General features: G+C 37.3%; 1 pseudogene; it reads right to left on the reverse strand.

Moving 5' to 3' along the window:
- Nucleotides 1-6,544: 6,544 nt before the first annotated feature.
- LOC130728852 (heat shock cognate 70 kDa protein-like) lies at nucleotides 6,545-13,259 on the reverse strand (annotated as a pseudogene).
- Nucleotides 13,260-21,443: the final 8,184 nt, after the last annotated feature.

Consider the following 21,443-nt stretch of genomic DNA (forward strand, 5'->3'; position numbering starts at 1 on the left):
AGCTCACCTACTGTTGTTGTTATTGATGACTTTGGATCAGGTCCCGGACCCGCGAAACCAGCCCAGGAGCATGTTGCAGTAGCGAGAGAGGGGATGGTTGCAGACATTGACCTAGTCGTCCTGGATTCTGATTCAGACGACGATCATGCCAGTATGTAGTTGGGAGTGCTGGGGTGTACTCCTCTGGACAGGATTAGGGTAGGAGTAGCGTTATAGCTTTGGACGTCATGTTCATATTTTGGGGCAGGGTAGGTCCCCGACCGTTAGCTTTTTGTGTGGTTTTCTTTATGGAAATCACAGAGAGTTGGTCGGACTAGGAGGTCTTGTTTAGGCCGTTTTGGGCTGACATACTTTTGTTTTGGAGGACTGTATTACGAACACTTGACCTTTTATTTTGGTTTGTACATATTTGCCCACGGGCACTACTTTCTCGACACTGGAGGATACTCGTGACGTGGCTTACTACTTACAGCGGGGGCTGTAAATATATTTTACATTTGTTATGTTTATCTTTCGCTGTAGAGTCTTTATTTCGACAAGTCTTTATTTCGACAAGTCTTTATTTTATCATTTAAACAAATCGAAAAAAAAATATTCACATTTTTCCGCTTCATTTTCATTTTGGTTACTAAAGTGACGCCACCGAAATCAGGGTGTTACATCAGGTACGCGGCTATGTGGAATTGGACACAATTTTTGGAGTGGGCGAGGACGCCGAGCTTTTGAAGATAAGATATTTGGTCCTACAAGTCGTGGTAGCTTATAACGTCATCATCGGGCGAAACACCTTAAATCGCCTCCATGCAGTTATATCCACGACCCACCTTGCAGTAAAATACCCGCTACCCTACGGAAGGGTAGGGAGGATAGCAATAGACCAAGAAGGGGCGAGGAAATGCCGCAACCATTGCCTTAACTTGTATGGTAGAAGGGGAGCTGACGGCGGACACAGGTGTCATGAGATTCGAGTGGCTGGAGGCGAGCAAGGGCATCCAGCGGTACGGAGCCAGAGCACCTCGGGCGAACTAAGAAAGCAGGTCGGCAAGAAGATGAACGGGGCGAAGAAAGGGAAAGAACAGGACAAGGGGAATAGTGTACCCTCTACCCAAATAGACAGTGAGTGGTACAACGAGAGATGGGACATGAACGATACCAGTAGAGGTATATTGGCGATCGAGCCCAGGCTCACCATCGAGCAAGAGCGACGCTTAAGTAAGCTGGTAGAGGACAACGTCAACCTCTTTAGTGGGGAACAAGGAGGAACCATTTCCAGGGAGCTGCCCATATTAGACCAGCTCTCTAGGAAGGCTGGAGAAAAGGACAAACAACGGGAGAATCGCCAGGATAAGAGGAAATGCGAACAGTTAGTGGATGGAAGTGAGAGGTCAATGAAGTCAGCCCGGCACGCCGAGTGGGAGGACGAGCAACGATGGATTCCTTCCTACGACAAGAAAGTCAGGCAAGGCGACGAGGATGGAATACTGGGTGTAATACTCTGACCAAGGAAACAACCAGGAAGCTAGGACTAAAAATTAAGATGCACTCCTTTTCTCCGACACGGGAGTTTTTTAACGAGGCATCCCTTGATGTAAAAATTTAAACAAATCAAATACAAAAGGATATTCTTAGCAATACTCCTAGCTATCGAACTGAGACGGCAGCCTAGTGGGAAAAATTCCCTGAAGGTGGCGATCCCAACATGACCTTGATGTCTTGGGATCGCTCCGGAAAGTCCGACGCTGACCGTAGCCCCTGCAGACGACGTGTGCGGATGAGCTTCCCGTCGCCACTCGTTGGCGGCGTGCGCGAATAAAGCTCCTTATCCGAAGAACCTCCCCGAAATATGGGCGAGTCGAGTCTTCTTGAAACGCGGGAAGCATTTTTAACTAGGCCAAAAGTCTCGGGTAAACTCGTATGGTCATTGGGCCCCGAGCAATTGTAAGTCCCCACCTAATAAGGCTGGAGGGGCCGCACCTGCTCTTACGGGAAATATTGGTGCGAACAAAAGCCTCGGTAAAATACCGAGCGAAAGTCCTAGTTATACGTAGCACACTCTCGAAAATTACTCATACAAAACTGGGAGACTAGCACTGAAAACATGAGCTAGGCGACGAAGAACGAAAGGCGAAGATAAGTAGCGGGCCGCCCGCCTCGCCCGCTTAACTATCCTTCGCTCATTTAATTATTCCTTCATTTCTTCATTTATCTGTTTACGTCGTGACGATTTACTAACTCGGTTATTTTTTTACTCGCATGATTTGCAGCACAGAACATCCTTGGCGGGATATCCATGCCCAAAGATTGTAACAAGAACAGCATCGGCAGAGAAGATGGACAAAAGGAGAAATAGACATAAGATGCAAAAAGAATTTGGAATTCTCATTCAAGACAACAAGGGAACAAATTATCGGTACAGAATTGACCTATTGCTCTACATCTTCTTCGGTCAGGAAATGCTCGGCGAAGAAGCCTGGGGGATCCTCGGTCCCAACCAATCCTGAGGAGGTAACCTTTTTGAACGCCCCCATCTGGCGAAGGTCGATCAGTGGGTGGAGGTGTTCAACTTGGGCTTTGGCGAGGAAAAAGCCACGACCTCGCTCGAAAACGGCATTTGCAACAGCATCTGATGTCATCTTATCCTCCAAGGCCTTCACGTCAAGTTGGGCTTGAGTCTTCGCCAAGGATAAGGCCTCGTCTCTCTTCGCCATTTCAAGGCGAAGGTTTTCAAGGTCAGCCTCCAACAAAGAAAGGGCTTGGTCTTTGGAAGCTACCATGTCTGCCTTCGCGTTAGCTTCCAGTTGCACCTCCTGTCGCAGCTCCGCCAGGGCTTCTTCCAAATCGGAAATTCTCTTATCTCGGAACTTTAGGCTCACCGCCGCGCGGCTGGCCTGCTCGGCCCGCTCTTGGGAGCAGGAGGTTTCTTTGGCAATCAATTGAGCATGAAGCGCCTCGCCTTCTTCGGATAATTTAGCATTAAGAGCGCGGAGGCGAGCCACTTTCGATTGCAATCCATCAGCATCCTGGGCGGACCGGTTAAAGCAATGAAAGGCGTGGAGAATTGTCGCCAATGCACCTTTTAAAACTTTGTCTAGGCCATATCGCCTCGCTACCTCATCCATCCTCGCCACTTGAGCTGGTGTCATAATTAGGGACGGTGGAGCGCTGGTAGGAGGCGCAGAGCTTTGACCGAGAGACGGCGGGGCAACCGCTGAAGGGGAGAAGGGTTTGTCAGGTAAGTTGCTTTGGATGTTCGGCGGAGGGGCCGGTATCGCCTTCGAAGGTTCACTAGGGTGGTTTAACTTGGGATTAGAATCTTCCTTACCAGAGGACGATGCAGCAGGTGCGGTGTGTAGTCTCTTTGGGGAAGGGCAAGGGTCTTCCTCGCCAATAGGCTGTTTCCCACTCGCCTGGATCTTCAGCAGGGACGTCTTGTCGCTCTTTAAATTCACCCGTGGAGGAAACGAGACATTTCTCCTCTTCTTAAAGGAGGTCAGAAGCTCCCCGTTGGCATGATGTAATTGTCCTAAGGCAAAGAGAGCAAGGATAAGCTAGCAGGAAATGAAAAACACGAAATAAATAGGGAAGAAGGATTTACCAATCACGCGGGAGCAATCTAAAACCGGAAGTCTGGCCAGGAAGTCGATGACAGCTTTGTCTTCTGGGGTCAGGGAGTCCCCGGGTGGGTCGATTACTTGGCACACCTCCTGAGTCCAGTAGAGGGGAAAACGGGCAGTGCCATCCCTATGAGTGAAAACTTCGGGATACTCGTGGGACACTACGACCCTGAAGAACTTTCGAGCCAAGTCAACAGTAATGGTGGGCTAGAAAGGTTTAAAGCGTTGGCGACCCTCTCTGGCTTCCAGGGAAACCCAGCTGCGCGGTGGCGACGGCGGAGCGGACACGCGATAGAAGTAAAAGAAATGGGAAGGATGCATTAAATGAAAAGTTACCACAGTTAAAGCTTATTGGGCCAAATTCGGAACGACAGGCTTCACAAAGATTCGAGGGGACGTTTCAGAGATAGCGGGATAGCGGTTGGGATTCTAGGGATTTGCTGACCTTAACACTACGTCAGCGCTCAACACGTGTCTAAGTGTTGCGGATCAAAACACGTGCATGGCTACGATGGGGCGAGCGCGCCAAAAGCTATTGCCACAAGACCACTTGTAGACACTGTTCGCCCGGAAGGGGGAGACGCAGAAAAAAGTCTGGAATGTATAGATTTTAGATGCTTTATTCTCTAAGCCATGTTGGCTACTGTTCTCCATTTTATTAAAAACTTTAGGTTCTAGCATTGGCTAGTTTTTCTTACGGCGCTCGCCTTAGCTTTTCTGCTTAAAGACACACTTAGCTGTCATGCTTCGAGCTCGGTGTCTTGTGGACTGGGCAAGACCCCAGGGTCCCTCGCCCAGGAGCGCTAACCTCATACAGGGAGCGCGCCAGGGACTTGGGCCTCTCTCCTCGAGGCCCAACTGGCCCATTTAGATAGATTAAAGGCGCGAAAGCCCAACTCAGCCTCTATAAATAGGAGGCGGACACTAATTGTAAAGGACTCTTAGCTTATTGGAGAAATATTAAGATTGAAATTCAGTTATTCTCTCTCTCTCTCTCTCTCTCTCTCTCTCTAAGAGGTTAGAGCTTCTCTCTCTAAGGCATTCATACCGTTTTCCTCACACTTTGGGTACTCTACCCCATTCAATGTTCACAGGATAGAACACCTAGAAGCTTGAAAATAGATTCTAAACTCAACCTACCCTAACACACCATGAAGCCTTTGATATCATGAAGAGAGATTTGGGGTGCATTTGAATGACAGCAAGATTTTCAGATCATTGAAACGGGCAAGGCAAGCTGTGGAAGGCAGGAAACCTTAAAATCAGCCCTAAACCCTAAAATCAACCCTAAACATTAAAATCGACTCAAAATTCCAAAATTGGTCTGAAAACCTGAAATCGACCCTGAACTTTAAAATCATCGCTATAAGTGACCTCGGTTTGGATCATTGAAACGCAGTCATACAGTTTATGAGGTACTTACAAAAGACAAAAGATTACATGAGCATATAAGAAGTTAGAAAATTTGGAGATCATTAGGTATTCTAACTCTGATCTTACGGGTTGCCAAGGAATAAATGATCCACTTCTGGTTGTGTTTACATGCTATATGGAGAAGCTATATCTTGGAAAAGTGTTGAGTTAACACTTGTAGCTCTCTTCATTATGGCGGTATAATGCATAGCTTGTTATGAGGCAACCATTATGTGACATGGCTGCGAAATATTGTCACTAGGCTGTGCGTGTATGTGTTTTCTTATGAAGTTGAAAGACCAATAAAGATTTATTGTGACAATTTATTCACAGTCATGTATTCGAATAACAATAGAAGCTCTTCAAAGTCTAAACACATAGACATTGAGTTTCTAGTTGTTAATGAAAGGATTCAGAGTAAAATAGTGTCTATTAAGCATATTGGAACAAACTCAATGCTAGCAGACCCACTTACTAAAGGTATGACACACAAGGTCTTTCAGGAGTATACTGCTCATATGGGTGTTGTCATAATTGATAATATGAAGTTTTAGTGGGAGTTTGTTTCTATGATTGATAGTTTTCATTGACACTATTGTATTACTTTATGTATGATCAGTTTTTCTGCAGAGTTAAGTTGATGGTTTTATTATGTGTATTACTCTGAATGTTTAATCTTTCAATTGTGGTTTGACATCAAGTTTGAAAGACTAAGGTTTGATCTCACTCAAGAATAAAGGACCAATTGGAAATAGGCATGATTAAGATCACATTGCATGTAATTTCCAGTTACACATCCATACCTGATCTATGTCATTGAATATATTTGATATGGTGGTCATTGATGGATCTAGTTACGATAAATGTAATGAAGGTCGCTTTGGTCTCATATTGGTATAGGAGATGGACCAGATTGATTAAAGATGATGTTTTTTTTAGCAAGTTTAGTGCGCACCTAAGGTTGTCAAGCGTAATTGTCATTAGAATTAATTTGTAACCCAAGTGGGAGATTGTTGGGTTATTTTTAAATAAGGTTTACAAATTAAGACATTTACGCTTAAGCTAATAATAAGTATTGGGCTGATAGGGTGATCTAATTAAGAAGCTCAATTTACATCCTATGCCGGTATGGGCTTTGCAATGTATAACCTCCCAATAGTAAACCTAATTAGAGTTAATGGGGCTCTAATTAGATTTTTATATAAAGATCATAGGGTTTGGTCCCCAAGGCTAATCTTACAAGTCACTCATCTCCTCCATTCCCATCAGTAGAGAGAGAACCCATTGAGGAAGAGACTAGTCTGTGGAAGATCATAACCCACGACCAGTTCATCATCACATATCCAATGGAGACAGGTATGTCTACTGATTCCAATTCATTCCCTGATAATCTGACATGAGTATCTAATTAGGACCTTTAGTTATTTTTTCCCATCATAAACAATTAATTATGTCATAAAACAAGCTCAAATAAATTCTTCCAAATAGAGTACTTAAAAAGAAATAAAAAACTCGCGTTAAAAAAAACTTTTCTCCAATGAGTAAAATAATATTGAATAAATGTGTAAATAATTACAACCAAAATCTATATATGACACTAACCATTTACAACAAACTCTGTCTCGTGCCACACTCGCTGTAAGAGAAGCAAGAGTCTTTCATTCTAGTTTATATACATGTTTTGTATATGCAAACGATGTCTGTTATTATGGACAAATGTTATGATCTTTCCAATAAATTGATCTGTGGTCCTGTAAAAATGTAACACCATATCATTTATGATTTACACAAAGATTACTTATTAAAAGTTTTTTTTTTAACTTTTATAAAACATTTCTCCCATCTTTAAAATTTGATTTGATTTATATAAACAAATAAAAAATATTTGACTCTTTTCTGATGTATAAAAAAAAAAAGTATTTGACTTTAGTTCATAAATCGTTTTAAATAATGGGTTAAATACGTTTCTGTTCCTACCAAACAGAGAATTATTGGGTTTGGTCTCACAAAAATTTATTCTTTGAAATGCATCCCCAACTTATGAAAATACTCATGTTTTGCCCCCTAGAACCAACACCTAAAAAATGGGCATTGCTCCAGAACCCATTGAAAATAATAGGGTATAGTTTTTTTTGATAAGCCATGATTTATTATTAAAGGGCACAAGGGGTGCAACTCAATTACAAGATAGATAATTCAAAACATTACAGAAAAGTAGATAGAAAGCAGGGGATAGCAAAACAAAAAAGAAAGAGTTACAGTATAGGGGAAAAAGAGCAAAAACGTAAAAGCCAAGACTATCATCACTAATTCAAAGTAATGCTCCCTGCTTATGTGTGTTATGATCCTCCAAAGGACTATACTCTTTAGTTCATTTTTTACCATATAAAGGACTAATTTGTTAATCTTAAAAAGTTTATTATGGAGAAAAAATGACTAAAATGAATGAAACCCTTCACATTTAACGGGGTACTAAAGAGATTGTCAATTTTTTTTTAAAGAATTACTTCTTTAATATTTTGATTCCTCGAAATTGTATATGCATTTGAATTTTGGTTTTAGTCCCTTTGGAGGACTCAAACATGTGTATTTTCAAAATTTGGAATTCATTTCAAGAAAAAATATTTGAGAAACTAAAATCAACCAATAACTTATTTAACCCTTAAATATTTTATCTTTTATGATCAATTTTTAAACGATTTTTTTTTGAACTTCTTTAATCAACATGAAATGTAATAAAATATGATTTTAATAACTGATCATTGACCGTATAAAATTTTTCTTACACAAACATCATCTTAAAGTTTTTCAATTTTACCACTTCATAATTAAATTAAAATTACAAAAAAAAAAGTAATTGATAAAATATGATTAGACGTTTGTGTAAAAAAATTACACTGCAAAATCTATATTTTTTCGGTACAAAATGCTCAAAGATGCAAATCTATATTAAATAAACTCATCAAATATTTAAGTAAGATCATTTTTTAACATATTTATTATAACAATTTTTAGCATAAAAATAACTTTTAAGCTAAAACAAACAAAAAGCTCTTACTTAAAATTTTAACTTGAAAGTGATAAATTTTTAATTTAAAATTTGAAGGTAATAATTTTTTAATTGAAAATGAATTGGGTAAAACGGTAATAAAATTTAGGCAAATATGTTTTTGGTCGTTATAACATACCCACTTACCGTTTGTAGTCCTTTTAAAATATTTTTTTTTTTCATCCTCAACATATCAAACGTTCTGTTTTTAGTCCTTGACGTCAATTTTTTCATCAAATACTAACACAAGCAGATCCAAGATTAAACCCCTTCCATCTATGAGACTTTGTGTCATATCTTCCTTCTTAAACCTCTCAAACCTTAGTGTAGTAGAATCATCACCGTTCTCATCACATGCATCACTAAGAAGTTCTCCAGCTTGATAGTCATCATCAATCTCATGCACTATATAGACACTGACTGCTTCATCACCACCGTAAACATATACCTTGCTTTTATTTGGTTGTTGACTAACACTATTTGAACCTTATGGGCTCTCTTTTTTGGTGATATTTCCATTGTAACCTTCTTTTTGGATGAAAAACTTGACATTAAAGACTAAAAACAAAACGTTTGACATGTTAATGATGAAAAACGAAAAAAATATTTAAAAAAGACTAAAACCTAAAGATAGTATATTATAAGGACAAAAAACATATTTAAGCCTAAAATTTAATACTTTTTTGACGGGATACAATATGAAAATTCCATATAACAAACATTTAAGATGAGTTTAGAAAATTAAAGTGATAATTTGAATATAAAAATGAGATGATTAATCATTAATTTTAGTAAAAGCTTGTGCCCTAAGGAAGGTGTGGGTAAAAGAGGAATTTAAATGATTAATGTAAAATACACGGTTCAGGAGTTAAAATAAAGAATATTAAATATATCAACTATTTTTCTTGATAATTTTTTAACAAATGTTTTTTCAAATTTCAACATTATTAGAAGAAATTTCAAATAACATTTTTACTTGAGACAAATAAAAAATTAGTTTTTTTTTTTAATTTATGAGATGGCTTTTTCAAAAATTTAGTAATATAACTAAAAGTAATTGAAAGTTTACTACGTACCCTTTGTAAGGCTCTCCTTTTAGGTAGGAAATATCAATCAAAGCTTGTGCCCATTCTTGTACCATCTGAGAATCTTTTCCTAACTCTTTTTCATGTTCGCCCATGGCTTCACCATACCTCCCTTTTAGATGCCTAATGTCGGTTGGTTCCACCTCATAAAAAATTGGCAAAACCAATTGTTTCTTCCTCTTCCGGCAGTCAAGAATTCTGACAAGTTCTTTAAGACACCACTTAGAGTCTGCAAAGTTTTCAGACAAAATAACAATTGCAAACCTTGATTCTTCGATGGCTTTGAGAAGATCCTCGATTGGGGCTCCATCCTCCAATGATTGATCATCTTTAAACGTCTTGAATCCCTCCTTACACAAAGCATCATAGAGATGCTGTGTGAAAATATCACGCGTATCTTTTCCTCTAAAACTGATAAAAATTTGGTATTCGGCCGTTGAGTGGCTTAGACTAACTAATGATTCTTCCCACTTCCCAATGGATTTCTTTTTTAAGGAATATGCCACATCTTTAATTAAACCAGGTGAGCCATTGCATTTAAAAGCAACTTCCCGAGCCACTTTAAATAAATCAAACTGGGAGTTGACATCTGAAAGTTTTTGTAGCATGGCCAAAGCTTCATCATTAGTTAAGGGATCTAGCAAAATCAAACGGTCACATCCCATGGCCTCGCAGTCTCCCTTGTGACGTGTGGTCAAAAGAACCTTGCACCGTTTTCTATTATAAAGAATCCCCAATTCTTTTGGTTTAGACTTTGTTGGAAAATCATCCAAGATAAAGAGAGTAGTGCCATCCTTCCTGTCCAATTCAGTAATTATTTTCACTATTCTCATGAAATCACTGTCATCTCTTTCAAAATGCACATTCAACGAGCTAGCAATTCCCTCTAGGATGCTCTTGATATCTTGGTTAGTGGACACGGTGGGAAATATAACTCAAGGAAAATTCTTTTCATACTCTTCCATCTCAGCTCGCACTAAGGTTGTTTTACCAGAGCCCCTCTTTCCATATAATCCAATTACACAGCAATTATCATCTTTTAGGGCCTCTATAATTTTCTGTGAAGCCTTTTTTGTAGAGTTGAAATAAGACCCAAAGTTTCCGGAAGGGAAGGACTGTAAACTTGGAGTTGGTACTATATTCTGATCACAGGTATCATGTTGTAATTGTGCCTCCAAGTGTTGATCCTGCACCATCTTCGCAATCTCCTTCTGCCTAGTACTCATATCCTCAGCAATGACATTCATGATACCGTTGGCATCAATGTCAAAGGAAAAATTGATCCAAGGAACGCCCTTTGGAGCAGGAGGAATTCCAGAAAACTCGAATTGACCCAACAAGTTGTTATCTCTGGTCCTGGAACTCTTACCTTCGTATAACTGGATCATCATACCAGACTGGTTGTCTGAGGAGGTTGAGAAAACCTGCTCCTTCTTGGTTGGGATTGTGGTGTTCCTTTGAATGAGTACAGTCATGACACCACCGGCAGTTTCCAAACCAACTGAAAATGGAGTAACATCCAACAACAAAAGACCCTGAACCATCTCATTACCCTCACCGCTCAAGATAGCGGCCTGTACTGCAGCTCCATATGCAACAGCCTCATCAGGGTTGATGCTCTTGCAGAGCTCCTTCCCTCTGAAGAAATCCTGCAACAATGACTGTACTTTGGGGATTCTGGTAGAGCCACCAACAAGAACAACATCATGGACACTTCTCTTGTTCATCTTGGCATCCTTCAAACACTTCTCAACAGGCTCGATGCACTTCCTGAAGAGGTCCATGTTGAGCTCCTCAAACTTGGCACGCGTGATTGTGGTGTAGAAGTCAACACCTTCATACAAAGAGTCAATCGCAATGGTGGTCTGTGAGGTGGATGAGAGAGTCCTCTTTGCATTTTCACATGCGGTCCTCAACCTTCTTAAAGCCCTCGGGTTCCCACTAATGTCCGTCTTGTGCTTCCTCTTGAACTCCTGAACAAAATGGTACACCATTCTTTTATCAAAGTCTTCACCTCCAAGATGGGTGTCACCGCGCGGCAGTGGCCTTAACTTCAAAGATACCCTCTTCAATGGTTAGAAGAGATACATCAAAAGTACCACCACCAAGGTCAAAAATCAACACGTTCTTCTCACCGTAACTGGTTGCCTTCTTGTCAAGGCCATAGGCAATGGCAGCAGCGGTGGGTTCATTGATGATATGCATGACATTAAGGCCCGCAATTAGACCAGCATCCTTCGTGGCCTGGCGCTGGGAGTTGTTGAAGTATGTTGGGACAGTGACAACGGCATTCTTTACGGTGGAACAGAGATAAGCATCGGCGATCTTCCGCATCTTCCATAGGACCATGGAGGAAATCTCCTCAGCAGCGAACTGCTTCTCCTCGTTCTTGTAGTTGACACCAATCATGGGCTTGTCGCCAGGACCAGCAATAACTTTGAATGGCCATAGCTTCAGGTCACTCTGAACGGAAGCATCAGAGAATTTCCTTCCAATCAAACGCTTCGCATCTACAACCACAAATTCAATTAACCAATAAGCAAACTACCTCAACATTTAACGACAGCAAAGTCAATTCCAACCTACCATATCCTGTTCCATCGAACAAATAACTCCAGCACACAACTACTGCATAATATTAATAGATTCATAGATTCAAACACAGATTCAGACTAACAACACGAATTCTGTGTAGAAAAACAATAGTGCGGTAAGAAAAAATTCAAATCAAGAAGCTAAAACAAGAGTGAAAAGAACCGCATGAAAATCCAAACTCCAAATTAGATACTTAATAACAATCTAGGAGCTAGTAAAAACAACAAGGAACAATAACGTGCAACTTCTGCAAATTATAAGGCAAAGCAATTTTGGAGAGCAAAACAACCAAAGTCATGAAGCTAAACAAAAATTGAATAGAATCAGTTATTTAGTAACAACCTATGTACTAGACTACTAGTAAAAATTGCAAATAACAGTTTACGATGTAGTATCATAAGTAAGTGACATAACATAGCTAGAAGTCTAAGAAAAACTAACATTTAAAACATAAACATTAAATAAGGATGGGGATGCTACTGAAGACAGTGTTGATGGGGTTCCTGGTGACCTGGTACTTAGCTGCATCACCGATGAAGCGCTCACAATCGGTGAAACCGACGTAAGAGGGGGTAGTCAGGTTGCCCTGGTCGTTGGGGATGATTTCGACACGGTCGTTCTGCCACACTCCAACACAGGAGTAGGTGGTGCCAAGGTCGATTCCAATAGCAGGACCCTCTCCTTTTCCGGCCATCAATATCTGAGAATGCAGCGGCACAGAGAGAAAGAAGAAAATGGTTATTGTAATAGTGTGGTCTAATAAATCAAGGTTTTACGTTGAAATCAAAGTCTGGTACTCTCAGCTTGTGCCAAGTTGAATTAGAATATTACTAATTGTATTTCAAAATTCTAAATGAAACACTGTACGTAGTTTCACAGCCTAGGAAGTATCATTTGAATAGTTCAATTATCAGTTGTTAACTTCATAATTAGTTGTTAATTACTTCACTATATTAAAACAAAATAATATCAGTCACTATCCAATGTCAACTTCAGATTTCTTTATTTCCTTCCCATTTGTGCACTCATTCATTATTTGAAATATTTGCTTTCATGATCTTAACTCTAAGCTTCAATTCCCACTAAAAAAAATGGGGATTCACTCTTTCTATAATTCAGATTAGAAAATAAACTAAGTAAGGAAAATTGACTAATATACAACACAATCATCCAAAGCCCACTGATTAATATTAAGCCCCAAGAGACAACCTTAAAAAGAAACATAGGAATTGAAATGAGGTATTTCAGTAGAAATGGAAATCAGAGCGAACCCTTAATTGGCGGAAGCGTTCGAATTTGGGGCCGTGTTGGTTTGAAGCAGTTCGGAGGGGACGCCATGAGGAAGAGCAGAAATGAATCTTCAAGATGGTTGAAGAAGAGAAACGAGTCTTGGTCAAATCGTTTGTTGCAGAATGCGACCGTTTTCATCTATTGTATGCAAGCTCTACACAGAAATGTTGGAAACCATTAGGGACTGTAAAGTATCCACAATAACAGCAATTTTACACAAACACCCAAATAAACCATTCTTCGACATCCCACTTTTGTAGGGTTTTTTTTACAGCTAGTACACTTTATGACGGTTTCTAACCGTCGCAAAAATGAGTGTCTGATAGTGGTTTACACTACTTTTGTTTTACATTATTTTAGTGTGCACTGCCACCCCTCCGGCAGGGATGAAAACCAAACGTCGGCCATAGTCTGAGGCCTTGATCCGGAAGTTACGCTAGTGAGGGACGAAAACCAAAATTCAGCTAAAATTCATGGACCAAAAACATATTTAACCCTAATTTTTTAGAATGTTACCAAACATGCACATATAAATGCTTGGTGTCAAAATCCTGGCTCTGCCCTTGAATAGAGCATAATGTTTTGTTCACACTTCACTGTAAATGAAAAAGAAGTGGATGGGGGGAAGAGATATGATGAAATGAGAGAAAAAATGAGAGTGTGATTGATGATATGATTGAAAGAGAAAAGAGAAATAGTTAGAAAGTGAAACGAAAATGATGGGGAGATGTGAATTAATGATATCTTTGTAATAAAACATCTACATGGCAACTGCAGCCCAACTAGACCCAAAACCAACCAATTCCCTACTAGTTAATATGGTTAAATATATTTTTACTTCCTGTAAAATAAGGGTTTAGGGTTTAATATATTATAACCGTTGGGAAAAGTCCCTCTTTTCTTTAGCTTTCACATCGGTTATATTACAACCGTTGGGAAAAGTCCCTCTTTTCTTTAGTTTTCACATCGGTTATATAACAACCGTTGGGAAAAGTCCATCTTTTCTTTAATTTTTACACAAACGCTGAAAGCTTTCTTCCTCAGTCATTCACGAAAAAAACAAGAAGCTTTCTTCCTCAGTCTTTCTTCCTCAATCAGTCCTTCTTTCCACTGCGCGTTTGGTTCTTCTGTTGGTGGCGGCGTCGTTGGTTTTGGCCATCTTGACGGCGGAGTCGTCCACCACATCAAACAAACTCACCTTCCTCTTCCTCTCTGTACCCATCAAAACCCTAATCTTAAACCTCTTCGACTCTTCCGTTGGTGGTGGCGCCGTTGGTTTTGTGTTCCTGCTTCGACACTCAATTCCTCTCTGTACCCATCACTCACTTCAGATTTCTAAAGCGGGACATCAATTCCTCCTCTGTGGTGGCGTCGTTGGTTCTTCTGTTCGCTTGCACCAGGTTCCTACTTCTTCTCCTCCTCTGTTATCTTGTTTCCTCCATTGGTTTTGTGTTATTCACGATTTTCAATTTTCATGCTCTGTTTTTCTCATTTCGATCAATTAGGGTTTTTTCTCAAATCACTCTAGTTACAATTTCTGATAACAAATTGTTTTTTCTCAGAAACTGAATCAATTTCTAGCTCGCTCACATGTACGCTTGATTTGCATTTGCAGGAAGTGACAAGGTAATCAATTTGTGTTTCGTTCCTGCTCTTGTTCAGTTTCCGTTCCTGCTTTGAATCGATTTTGCACTGAGTTTTCGATCATGCTCTTGTTCAGTTTCCGTTCCTGCTTTGAATCGACGCTGCTCCTGCTGTGACTCGCCGCCGCTCTTTCTTTGTGGCTCGCCACCGCTCCTGCTTCGACACTATCAAGGTAATCAATGTTGTTGCCTTCATGAACATTCCATCAAAGACTGAAGGCAAGTTTAGAATAATCACTGATATTGCTCTAATTTTTAATTCAATTGTCCTGAGTTACTCTAATTTCGAATAATCAAAATGTTACAAAGTTTATGCTTGTTTGTTGTGTTGTTCTGTTCACCTAAGTTTATTCTTGTCTACAAATCACTCTAGTTATGTTCACTGATAAACACCCTATTTTTCTCTTTTTTTCACTCATGTTTGTGGTCTCTTAACAGAGTGGATATCCTCAAATCATTAATCTAACTGAAAAAATACGGGTGTTGCTTGAGTTAATGAGTATTAATGGTGCCAAACAAGCTTAAGTGTATCTTAAGATCAGTGCTTATCACAAACATCTGGTGATGACACTAATAAGTATCAAAGATTAAGTTATACTAAGTTAACTAATGGACAGAGAAATAGTGCAAGTGATCTGGTAAGTACACATTTCACATCGGTTATCTGGTATATATAAACCGATGTAAAATGCTTTTTTTTTTACACGATTTTTACATCGGTTATATCGGTTATCTGCTATAACCGATGTGAAATGTATACATTTCACAACGGTGTTTTTGTCTCACCCGATGTGAAATATGTACTTACCACATCGGTTGTATAACCGATGTGAAAAGTTGAGGACATACCACATCACCTTTTTTTACATCAGATGCAAACCGATGTGGAAAGTCAAAAATAACCGATGTAAAAAGTACTTTTTCTAGTAGTGCCTTATTCACTCACTCAATGGTTCGGAGGAACATTTAGTCTTAAGCAAGCAGTGCTTATGGTGTAGGGAAAAAAGGTGGATCATATTAAATGTTTCGTTTCTATTTAATTGTGATGCAATCAAGAACAATGATTTTAGTCATGTTTTGTATCCTCTTCTGTGATAATAATTTGGTTTGCTTTTGTCTTAATTTAGTATATTACTAGTTGCATTTGGTTAGAGTTGAATTTTTAGGCATAAAATATACACTTACACTTCGTTTGGTAGAGAAGAGAGATAGAGAAGAGAGAGTAAGAAAGAGAAAAGTTGAGTAGAGAGAAATATGTGAGAAATAAAGTAGATTTAGAGGTTGTTTGGTATGATAAAAGGAGAAGAGCGATAGAAAAGAAAGAATGAGCTGGAGGAGGGAGAAAAACTAATTTTTATTGTGTCAAAACATTTATGGCGGTTTTTGACAATTTTTGACAACTTGTAACCGCAAAAAATATTAAAATATGAATAAATGCAGCAACTCTCCTCTCTCTCTCCCCCCCCCCCCCCATTTCTCTTCATTTTGGGGAGACCCAAAAACCCACATTCTCACCTCTCTCCCCCTACTAAACAAGGGTGTTTTTTTTTTCTCTTCTCTAACTCTCTCCAACCTATCTTTCTCTTCACAAACTCACCTCTACCAAACAAAGCATTAGTGAAATAAGATTTACTTTGAAAAGTCAACCCATGCATATGTGTTAGGAATATTTTTAGTTGCAGGTGCAGATTCTAGCTCATAAACTAGACACAATGGCTGGGTCTTCACATACATCTCCAAAGTCCAAACTGTCAAGTTTAATCGGTAGCAATTTTAGACATGTCACTTGCAAATAGAATTAGATTTATTTTTGTTGCAGATGCAGATTCTAACTATTTTATTCTTCTATTCTTCAGCACTTGGACTCATTGAGAGGCCTGCTGAACTGATTTTCAGTCGTGGTGCTATATACCTAAAGAAGTCTTCTAAAAGTTGTATTATTGTAAAGAAAACATGTTTTTTGCTCTATAGTCACATGCTTGCAATGTCACTTCCATTCACTTTCTTAGATATTAACCAATGCTCATTTTGTTTTCCCTATAGAAATATATCTCGCGACTTAAAAATCACGAAATGAAATGTCCGTTGGTAAAAGTTTTTAGGGTTAGACCAACGGTTTTAAACTCTTTACCAACAATTTTCTGCCGTTGGTATAGGCAAATTTCTTGTAGTGGCACTATCTGGGTGGCTCTCCATTGTAGGTGTCGTGCGACTGATAGGACTATACTTGTCCTTATTTTCGGCTTTGGGCCTCCCCTAAGGGTGTAATCGTTACGGGTTGTTTGTTTGTGGGTTCTCTAGAGGTGTATGGGGTCTTTGATGTTGTGACGAAGTTTTTGCCGGTTTTTGTTGGCTTGGTTAGTGTACCCATGTTGAAAGGAGATATATCTCAACTTTATCTCTATATATATTGCAAAATCTCTCATTGTTTCATTCCTTACGTTCCAAGTTCTATTATTCACCATTTTTTATTTATTTTGCAGTATTATTTTATTTATATTTCTTCATTATTTTATTTATATTATTTTATTCTTATTCTTTGCAAGAGAAAATATCAAATAGAAATTATGAATATAGTTTTAAAAAATTGAAGAAAAAGAAAAGAAAAGATGAAAAACTGATTGAAACCGAATGTGTAGCGTTCATGATAAGTTTGTTATATCTATAATCTATCTATCTATAATCTATCTATAATATATATAAAAGCAAAGTTTTTGCAACCTTGGGGGTAAAACAGTAATTTAATACTTTAATACACATGGGTTGAAATTTTTCCATGGTCATATACGTAAATTTATGAGTACTTCAATATGAAATCAATTCTGGCCATTCATTGCTTCTAATCCTAACCGTTGATCATTTTCTTATGAAACTCTTTGTACAATCTTTTCATATTCTTGGTCGTTTTATTTGTTGCTTTTGTAACTCCTGATTATGGATTATGGTTACAAAATCACCAAGAGTTTCTTCCTTCATCTCCCATATATAAAACATTTTTCCATTCCCCTTTCAACTTATTTTCATCTCTCTCATTTTAACCTTCAGCATCTCCATTCATGGGCAGGTCATATCTCTTCGATTTGGATTCTCCAACAGCATCATTCCAGCACAAGAAGATTTTTCATCAGGTTAGAAAATTTTCTTTTGCGTCTTTTCTTCTCCATCAGTCACTTCTTCTTCATCAATTTTCATTCTCAGGCATTGAAGTTTTTCTCCATCATCATCTTCCATCCGGTAAGAGCTCTTCTTTTTTCGCCTTATTTATCCTTTTTGATTTATCTGTGATGATTTTGCCATTTCTTTTTCTTCAGATTTTCTTCTCATATTACGTTCTTCCCAAACGGTCTTATTTTTTCTCATTCGTTCTTCTCATTCTTCATCTTCCACTCCTGTAAGATTCAGTCTTTATTCGCAATATGCACGTTATTATCGCTTATTAAATAGATGAAAATTACAAATTTTATTTTACTTTTGTAATTTATGCATGTTTTGTTCTTTGTTGTTGATTATCAATATTATTATGATCTATTTGTAACTTCTATTTAATTTCAGAAGTATTTTATCTTCATAAACTATGAAAGTCATCTCCTTGATTATTTCTCTAATTGTGTTTCATTATTTTTCTTGCACAATTTTATGATGTTTACTTCCATTTCTTTGACAGTTTAATCTTCAACCAATGTAAGTTTTTTGCTTTCTTTTAATTTTGATTAATTTATTATCAACTTAGTTGACCAAATGATAATAGTTTCTTCTAATCCGGTACAATGGAGCCTCTTTTTATCTTTTACATTTCATTGATTTAATTTCAATTTGTTTCTTTTTTCAGATTTTCTCATTGTTGTTTTCCATTCTTCCATTGTTACATCTTAAAAACATGTAAGTTTCTTGCATTTTCCGTAATTTTTATTGTTTCATTATGAACTTAGTCGACTAAATGAGAGTCACCTTTATTTTATTTCATAACTTGGTGTTGTCATCTTCATCGTCTACCTTAAGCTTTATTCAATTTATGTCATTTTTAGGTGATATTTACACTATGAATGTGGTCACTAATTTTACATTATTTTTTCAGTTTTCAGTTTTGTTTTTCCTTCTTATTTATTTTTTCTATCAACTCTATTTGGTGAGTTTTGTTTCATTTTTGTTTATTTTTCGATTGAAAGTAAATTCCTTGATTTAAAAAAAGGTTTCATATATTTGTTTTTACCTATGAGATTTTAAGTAATTAATCATACATATTATTTCATATGTGATTTTTCCGAACCCGTTCGATATTCACCAGACTTTAAATTTCAGTCGTTTGATATTCCCCTTGAACTTCCTCCATCAATGTTAGTATATAACTTTCAACTATTAAGGTCAAAATTATTTTAAATGAAATTATTATTATTTAATTTATATGAGTTATGGAATGTCTTAGGTCAACATTAATATTAAATATGATATTAGTTATGAATTTCATAAGACGCATATCATTAGTTTAGGTTTGTTGAAGTATTAATCAATTAATATTTAATATTAATAATAAATCTTAAAAGTTAAAGGTCACTAAATAAAAAAAAACCCCTACCTCTTCCTCTTGAACTTCCTTCATCAATGTCATTCTATAGACTTCTACTATTAATTGAAATAAATAAATTTATTATTATTTATTTCATATGATTTATGAAATTTAAAAACAAATTTATATTTATTTATATATTGAGAAGTTTAGTAACCTCAAGGGCAAAATAGTCTATCAATAAACAATGTTTCATATATTTATTTTTATCTATGAGCTTTTAAGTAATTATATGTATTATTTCATATGTGATTTTTTAGAACCGTTCGATATACAACAAACTTTTAATTTCAGCCGTTCGATATTCCCCTTCAATTTCCTCCATCAATGTTAGTTTATAACATTCTACTATTAAGCTCAAAATTATTTTAAATAAATTTATTATTATTTAATTTATGAGTTATAGAATATCATAGGTCAAAATTAATATTAAATATTATATTAGTTATGAATTCTATAAGACACATATTATTAGTTTAGGTTTGTTGAAGTATTAATCAACTAATAATTAATATTAATAATAAACCTTAAAATTTAAAGGTCACTTAATAAAAAAAACTCCACTATCCCTTCCTCTTGAACTTCCTTCATCAATGTCATTCTAGACATCTACTATTAATTGAAAATTACTTTAAAACAATTTATTATTATTTACTTCATATGAGTTATGAAATTCAAAAAAGTATGCTTAATACTAAATAAGATCTTACCAAAAAGAAAAAAAGACTATCACCAACCCTTTTCTCTACAACTATATAAATTAATAAGTGTTAATACTCATTCAACTTGTGCACTTTACATAAGTTTTGTTGAAGCATTTGCTTTTGTATTTTCAAAGGCTCAAGCTTCAAGACATTTTTCCAGGTACATATACCCAACAATTAACTATTGATGTACTAGCCTAGAATGTTAACACGTATTCTAACATTCTTTTTATTTCATTATGATCTTCAACTTGATTTCATCATCTAAAATTGAAATACCTAAAGAATTATTTTCTCATTAATTTGCTCAACTTTTGTTATGTAGGATGACTCAAACAGTTTGTATGTTCCATGTGTGTGAAACAAGAGATTTCAAAACACCTCAAATTGTTAATAGTATTGAAGTGCTCTTAATCGTTGAAAATGTATACAATTTCTTTGTTATCCTCACTTTCATGGTACCTAATTCAAACTATTTATTGTTACCATAGCAAAGTGAATTTTTAAAATTGTAGTTTTTCAAATGCCCACTACAACAAAACTGCCATATACCTACGGATGCTTATAAATATCATATACTGACAGATATATTATAAAGTGTGGGTATAAGTAGTTTATAGCGACGGTACTTATTATGGTCACTAATTGTTTTAGTGACAAAAAGTGAAATTATAGGAATAGACATATCAAAAATGTTAGTTTTTCGCGTTCCCGCAATACATTTTATTACCCTCCAACTTGCTCTTCTTTCTTTCTCAAATTCTTTCTTTCCCCTCATCCTTCCAATTCTAGGGTTTAGTCTCATCTTATGAAAATGGTCCTACATTCTGCCCAACCCTTACAAGGGCTCCACTTGCGAGCTCTGTTGCGCTAGATCCCCTCAAAATGAAGTGATGGTGTGGGTCGAGAGAGAGAGAAGGAGAGTTGCAAGGAGGAAGATCCTCTGGGCCTAGATTTGAGACGAGGTGCTGTTTTGGGTCGTGCGGTGGCTCCTGGTGCAATTCAAGACATAGGGGAATCGAATGCGGTAGTGCGAGGTTGGGTTTGGTCTGGACTGTCAGCGCTTCTGGAAGCGAGGTCGATATGCGATGGTTGCTGGCTTGGTGGTCTGAATCATGATAGGGGTTGTTGGCTGACTCTCGAACGATGGTTGATTTGGGTCAAAGAAGGTTGGGTTTTGTGAATTGGTTGTTTCTAACTTTACGTTTGTTTTATACTCTTTGATTTCATTGTCTGTAATTTGCATTTTTACCTTAACAACTTTAAATATTTGGTCACAGAGAACATTGATTCAAGAAAATAGGTCATACTTTAGATTTGAGACAGTTGAATCCATATCAGGCAGATTAATTGAGGTTTTAGTTTTTATTCTTTATCCATTAAATTCTTCATTGATGTACTCTTTATTGACAGAATGGGCTAGCATTGGATGAAAAAAACTATAAAGAAGCAATGGATCTGTTTGGAGAAACCAAGTATATTCTAC

The sequence above is a fragment of the Lotus japonicus genome, chromosome 1 (assembly GCF_012489685.1).
Source record: "Lotus japonicus ecotype B-129 chromosome 1, LjGifu_v1.2".
Lineage (NCBI taxonomy): Eukaryota > Viridiplantae > Streptophyta > Magnoliopsida > Fabales > Fabaceae > Lotus > Lotus japonicus.